Source organism: Dysidea avara, chromosome 8, assembly GCF_963678975.1.
Source record: "Dysidea avara chromosome 8, odDysAvar1.4, whole genome shotgun sequence".
Taxonomy (NCBI): Eukaryota; Metazoa; Porifera; class Demospongiae; order Dictyoceratida; family Dysideidae; genus Dysidea; species Dysidea avara.
In genome coordinates this window covers 27,670,046-27,676,940 of record NC_089279.1, presented here as the reverse complement: position 1 = coordinate 27,676,940, position 6,895 = coordinate 27,670,046, and the positions used below count along the sequence as shown (strand labels likewise).

At 39.8% G+C, this 6,895-nt stretch overlaps 1 non-coding gene across 1 annotated transcript; it reads right to left on the bottom strand.

Moving 5' to 3' along the window:
• Nucleotides 1–5,379: 5,379 nt before the first annotated feature.
• On the bottom strand, nt 5,380–5,570 carry LOC136265283 (U2 spliceosomal RNA). Its single transcript, XR_010705477.1, has one exon. It is a non-coding gene; the product is annotated as a U2 spliceosomal RNA (small nuclear RNA).
• Nucleotides 5,571–6,895: the final 1,325 nt, after the last annotated feature.

Sequence of the window (6,895 nt, the reverse complement as noted above, 5' to 3'; positions counted from 1 at the left end):
ACTCTAGCCCAGATCCTCTATACCTTGCTGCATAGACTGGCATGATTCACCATAATATCATTCTGGAGCAAGTGCAACAGAGAAGTTACAGATGAATCTTGGGAATGGTTCTGTCGATGATGGCGGTACTTCTTATGACTGCTTTGGTGTCGGCTGCGATCCAGTGCATTCGAGGAGCACATTCACCCATTGGCATCTTTAGTAGGACTCCACCACCAATGGATCTTGTAAGAGTGGAGTCCCACTTAACTTAATAATGCTTGGGCCTTGTCTCCTTGTTGGCCCTTTATTCAGTTGACCAGCACATGCCATCACTGCTGGGGGTGGTTGGCTAGGGCAGTCCATCAAGCCCGGGGAAAAAAATCATGTGCTATCGCTAAATCAACACTTTTCGCTGTCTGCAAAGATGAATGGGACACAAAGGAGGGCACTGGTAAGTCCATGAAAAATGCATTGTACATACTGCGGTATGCCAAAAGGTGCCTGTTGAGACGAAGCAATGCAAACAGTAAAAAAATCAAGCCTGTAGCCTTAGCCGTTATAGACAGTGTTGGGCAAGTTACTTTGTAAAAGTAACTAGTTACATATTACATATTACTTGCAACAGAACTATTTAGTTACAGTTACATATTACCCATAAAATAAAGTAACTGTAATAATATTACATATTATATTACTTTGTGTCCACAGCCTTAAGCTGTCACGTGTGAAACTACCATCTTATCACGTGACCTGATTGCGTTGTTGGACAATGTGCAAATCTTGGTTATAAGTAAGAAGCTAGTGAATAAGCTTCATTCAGTAGGCCTCGTTACTTCGTTGTGGTTAGGCGTTACTCAGAGGATTACTAACGAGATTAGTAACTTCGTTACTTTTAATAATAATATTACGTAATATTAGACTCGTTACAGTAATTATATTACTTAGGTAACGCGTTACGTTTGTAAGTAAAGTATCTTGCGTTATATTACCTGTTTTCATAGCGTATTTCGTTATATTACTTTGTTACCACAAAAGTAATAATATTACGTAACGCGTTACATAAGTAGCGCGTTACTCCCAACACTGGTTATAGAGTTACGCTTGTCTGAAGGCATCAGTCAGTCAGTTACTTACTTACTCAGTCAGTAGAAATTCTGATACCTAAATTATTTTTAAAATTCCGTAGCAGCTTGTTGAAAGCGTTTCGGGTCAATCTGAAAGCTTGTTAGGGCTTAGTTTCACCTAACCAATACTGCATGATCGTCGTTAAGGGAAATTGAGGCTGTTTTTTTGGGTGATATGATTTTGTGGGCCACGCCTACTCCTTTGTGGCCCTACTATACACTACTATCATAGTATATGATACTATCGTAGTGTATGATTAACTGTAACTACTTGTATTTTTACCTATTCTGTGGTATGACAGTAGTGCTACTTAATTCCTTTAGGTCAGCTCATGATAATGGAAGTTTTACAGGTGACCAAAACAGCTGGTGGCTTAACGTGGGCAGTTCCATGGAGTTTGATTTACATGGCTCAACAGCATATGATAGATGTGCTGAGCTGCACATAGTTGCTAGTTAGAATGAGGAGGATGATTAAAACAAATTTAAGAGGTGATGTTTACACACACACACACGCACACAGCAAAGCCTTCAGCTCCTGTGTTCAGTGAACCAACACTGTAACACTTGTGTGCTACTCAGGTGCTGTGACTCTGCACAGGCAAATCCTCTGGGAACAGCTGTACCATATCTCATAGGCGAAGGTGTGGACACCTGAAGCAGGAGCCCATAAGCACCGCAAGGCACAAAGGAGTGTTTAACTAGTAAATCACACCTTTGGTGATTTTTTGTACCCAGCACTACCTTATTCAGCAAACCAATAATAGGATCTAATTAGATGTGCATTTTATTGGCTTCAATAACACAGGTTTGCTATGGCTTCTTGATAAAATTGCGATCCAATCTTAATTGAGTATGATTTTGTCAAAACAAATCCACTAGAAACAATGGGGTGGATACAGTGATGAAGATGCTACACCTTGAAGTGTTCTGAAGTCACTATGGAGTTGCACTTACAGATGATACAAAGACACCAGCTAAGTGTAATAACCAATGAAACCATGCTTGCGGCGTTTATGGGTTCCTGCCTGAAGTCTCACCTGAACCTGAACCTTATGTGATAAATGGGAAATTCGCATTTGCTTCCCCAGTTAGCACCATGTTACCAGGTTCCCATTCAACAGCTGGGTAGACTTGAGCAATGTAAGTAAAGTTTCTTGGTCAAGAAAATAACAGCAATTGGGCATCAAACCTGGAACCATTCAATTACCAGACTGCATGATGTTCTAACTACTTCACTATGCTGTCTCAGAACACACACACACACACACACACACACACACACACACACACTAGCATACAAGCACGCACTATACACACTCATGCACACACAGAGGTGAGGATGTGTCCACCTGACATCCCACCTGAGCCCGTAACCATTATGTGATACATGGACAACTGGCATTTGCTTCCCCAGTTACTGGCAGTTAGCACCAAGTTACCTGGTTCCCATTTAACAGCACACACACACACATGCACTCTACTACTTAGTGATACTGTTTCTCAATGAATGCATATTTATATAGGTCCTGATATAAGAATTAAAAGTTTGAATCAGGTGAGATATGTAGACATGACTTTGTTTCACATCAGAGACATAATAATGCTTATCAGGACTGGAAACGGAAGTTGTGCACATAACAATTTTATATATAGTTACCTGTACAGTGGGCAGTGAAGTTATCTGTGTTTCACCTTCTCTACTTTCCGGGCATAGCAGACTGCTTTGTATAATAATTACAGCAGAAAATATTACATTACCACAGTATAGAAATAGCTAGTATTTTATATTGTCACTCAGAGTTGAAACTGGAGTTATATTGGGCCATGTCACATATAACTAAGTGTATAGCTGCCTCGACAGCTGCATTGGAACACTCCTAGATATCTAGTGAAACTTGAGTTAGGCCATTTTGGGGTTATCACAAGCTATAGAAGTGTTTTTTTATGTTTGGTCCAGTTGTGATTGGCAAACTGTCATTTTTCGGTATGTTTAAGACAAAGCAATAATTTTGTTCATTGTGTGTTTTGCCCTTTGGTAAATATGTTGCCCAAACAAAGCCAGCAACCAACCATTTTGAAATTAGGTATGATGACTCATAATGCCTTTTGCTATGTGCTCCGACTATTGATACAACACCATGGAGTTGTCTTCTGCTTACAACAATGATTCTGGACCATGCCATGGTACAATGAGGTGAAATATTACATCAGGAAAAACATGGTAACCGTAACTTCCAAGCATTTCCAATCCTGGTAAGCATTACTATATCTATAACCATGATTGTCTACAGATCAGCATCAGATGTTTGTATAGAGTGTCTGCATACATTCATTCAGAATCAGAAGTGAGTTAATGAAACATCGTAAAGGTCAGTGTGGAACAACCAGCTGCAGTGAGAAGCATTGTTAAGGCCAGTAGTAAGAGGTATGCAATATCATGTTTAACTGACTAACTGGTCAACTGTACCTTATAGGAGAAAAGCAGTTTCAGGAGTAGAGGTGTTTGAGGAAAAATAGGATGATGACTAGCTTCTCTGCTATAAAGTTTTTTTATCTCCCTAACAACTAAAATTTCAGCATCAAGTGTCCTATGGAGACACTTTACATAATTATAAAGCCCATCCGCCACAGTTTGGCTGTTAGTTGTAAGCAGTTTGTGCAGAGCTTATTTTCATCCTTCCATAGGCCTGTTCCATACAAGTTGTTCCAACAGTATAGCTGACATAATGATTGTTGATCATGAAAAGGTTAATGCAGTGCAGCTGCATGACCTGCAGGATGATTTGATTTGTGTACCTGTGACCTACTGTAAAGCAAGAAATTTTCATATAGGATACAAATTTTTTGTGAATTTGTGGATGGCTTATCCACAAGATTTAAAATATTATACAGCCCATCTACAAGTTGTACCATAGCCTAGGGTAATAAATCATCGTGGAATGCCAAAATTATGGAACAAATTTTGTGGTTGAGACACTGATCTACTTAATCGGCTGTAAAATATTTAATTTCATGGATAAGACATCTGCTAAATTTGCATCCCACTAAAATTTCTATGCTTTCGGTTTCTTACAATAAATGAACTACCATATTATACTATCCTTTATAGGTCTGTAGTTGCACAGGGCAGCTGCCCGTACTCATTAATACAACCACTAGTACACATACGATATTCTAATACTACTCGTTACAATGCCCATCCATGAACCCTACACCCCAAAAAAGCTATGCAGAGAATAGGGGCTGCACAGTATACACTATTTTAGATCTGCTGATCTGGGAAGAAAACCCAACAGACTTCCCTCTTTTTTTTGTTTTGTTTGCCTACTAGGATCAAGTAGCTACACGCCGCCCTCACTATACACACAACACAAGAAAAAAAACAAATGTAATGTATGCATTTTGAAAAGCTCCCCTTCTGTCCAGTTGCCTGAGAACATAGTTAAGGATCCATTATCACCATCACAGCTTACGACCGGCATCACCACATATCCAGGGTGGGTGGGGAGGTAGCCTGTCTATGAGAAAATACTTACAATTGGTTAATCTTCCCAGTTACCCATCACAACTGAAAGGAGGCTATTTTTCTAATTCACCATGTTCAGCTGCAGATGAGGCTGCAGAAAATACGCTAGCTAGCTACGGAGGACAATATAATTCTGCTGATAAGCAACTGAAACAATTATGAAACCCTACAACCGCCTTGACGAGCAATGACGCTGTGTTTTTGTGAGCGCTCACAAAAAAACACAGTGTACTATGGTGCTAATGTGATCAAAGCGGTAACACTTCGTGAAAGGTCACGTTTTTGCTGACTCCGGCGCTTAACACGAATGACGAAGACTATACGCCCTACAGTTTAAGTTGAATACCGGCCCATGCAACAGTTTAAATTCTTGAAGGAGCGACAGAGGATGTCCGTGATTGGCATTAGCTAGTACAGTACAATCTTTTGACTCATCTGACTCGTGGCTGACAGACGTACGCAACACTTCATGCTTTTAGTATACTGATTGATGCTGCCGAGGATGCTGCACTGCGTGAATGTTACGTTGATATGTGGTGTAACATTTTGGGAGACTGAGTAAGGGTGTGTGGTATTTAGACGTATTATTAGACTGTACATCTTTTCATTTTGTAGGTTGTATACACGTTTACTCTAGTTTCACAGTGATATGTACCGAGCACATGCATAAGTGGGTGTACCTAGCTGGTACTTACACAGTTCTATCATGACAATAATATTGTTTTGTTCATCAATGTTCCCCAGAGGGAGTGAGCCACCCAGGAGGTACTGCAATACCTGGGTAACTCGTGGAGAGGGTGAAGCAAGCTTCAAACTCCTCTCCGAGTTCCACAAATTAGAGTAATATCAAATAGGCTAATAGCCTATGTGTCAGATATTACACTGACAAGAACAGTTATTTCTACTTGATCTTAGCCGATAGGCCGAGAAACGATAAAAAAAACCTGGTCTTTCCTTCACTTTTATAGTGGTACCTGCAGATTTTCATTGTGGAATAGAATTTTGACCACATTTCACGTTAGTTGTACGTTTTTCTCAGGTTATTTCTGTAAACTTTTGGATATCTACTATTAACTACTACAATTATTAATTTTACTTGTGGGTTTTAATAAATCTTCTAGATCATTCTTCAACTGGATGCAACTTTGACAATCTTAACAAGTAAGATCGTCTAGTGCTCTTTAATAGTAGCTAAGGTATATTTATAGTATCAGTAGTTGGAGTGACAGCTCGAAACACACATGTACACACACGACTATTAAATATGCGTATGGTATAATGCAGAACTGATAAGTAAATGGTTACCCATGGACGAGGTGATAGCTAGCACTTAGGCGCTAAACATCTCTGTCACAGTGCTAAATTCCGCCCGTTTCTGTACGCCGGTGTCACCTCTTTTACGGCTTACAGGTGCTAGACTAACTGTCTTTGTCTAAAAGCCCCCGTTACACTTTTCGAAGGCTTCGTAGTTAAGTGCTAAATGGGCACCGACTTCTTTTTGCAGCAGTGTGAAAATTCCGCTTTGTGTATATAACACTTCTAGCAGGCTTCTTATGTGCTAGACATCAACATCTGTGTGACTGCAGCGTGGAATATTGGAATATCGCGTTCCCGTAGAGTATATAGTCTCGCCCCCCACAGACCGAGACTACACAGGATATATACCGCTTTTCTTGACAGGTACCGGACTTGCTTAAGTTAGATATGCTCCCTATGATAGAGTAACTCACCTAACATTGGACGGGCTCCAAAATCGCACGGGATTACTCAGCTACAACAGGAATTTTTGAACAACTTAGATAGTTCAAGGCTGTGGAACTTAACACTCTAGCTACATTTTCAAACTTGATTGAACAGCACTTATAATCTGTGATTGTTTGAGCTTAATCAGCTTTGCTGTCTGCCCTTTTCCCCCAAATAATAATAATAACTTTAAGCAACTTTCTCGGCTTCTTTGTCTGGTAGTCCGGTAGATATAACTGAAAAAAAGGGGTGAACCCGGAAAAAATTCGAAGAAAGCTGATTTTGGTATCATTAGAAAGCAAATTTTTCATAGAATAACACATCCAAAATCCTCTAAAACCCACCTTGGGAAAACTTTTTTATGGCCAATTTAGTATTGAAGCATATGTGACTGGATTCAGGAAAGTGGATCTTCCACACATATCCAATTTACCAACTTTGACAACTCATAACTTCAGATTGGAAAATGGTATTGACTTGAAATTTCATCAGTAGCGAGCACCAGCATCACTACGTA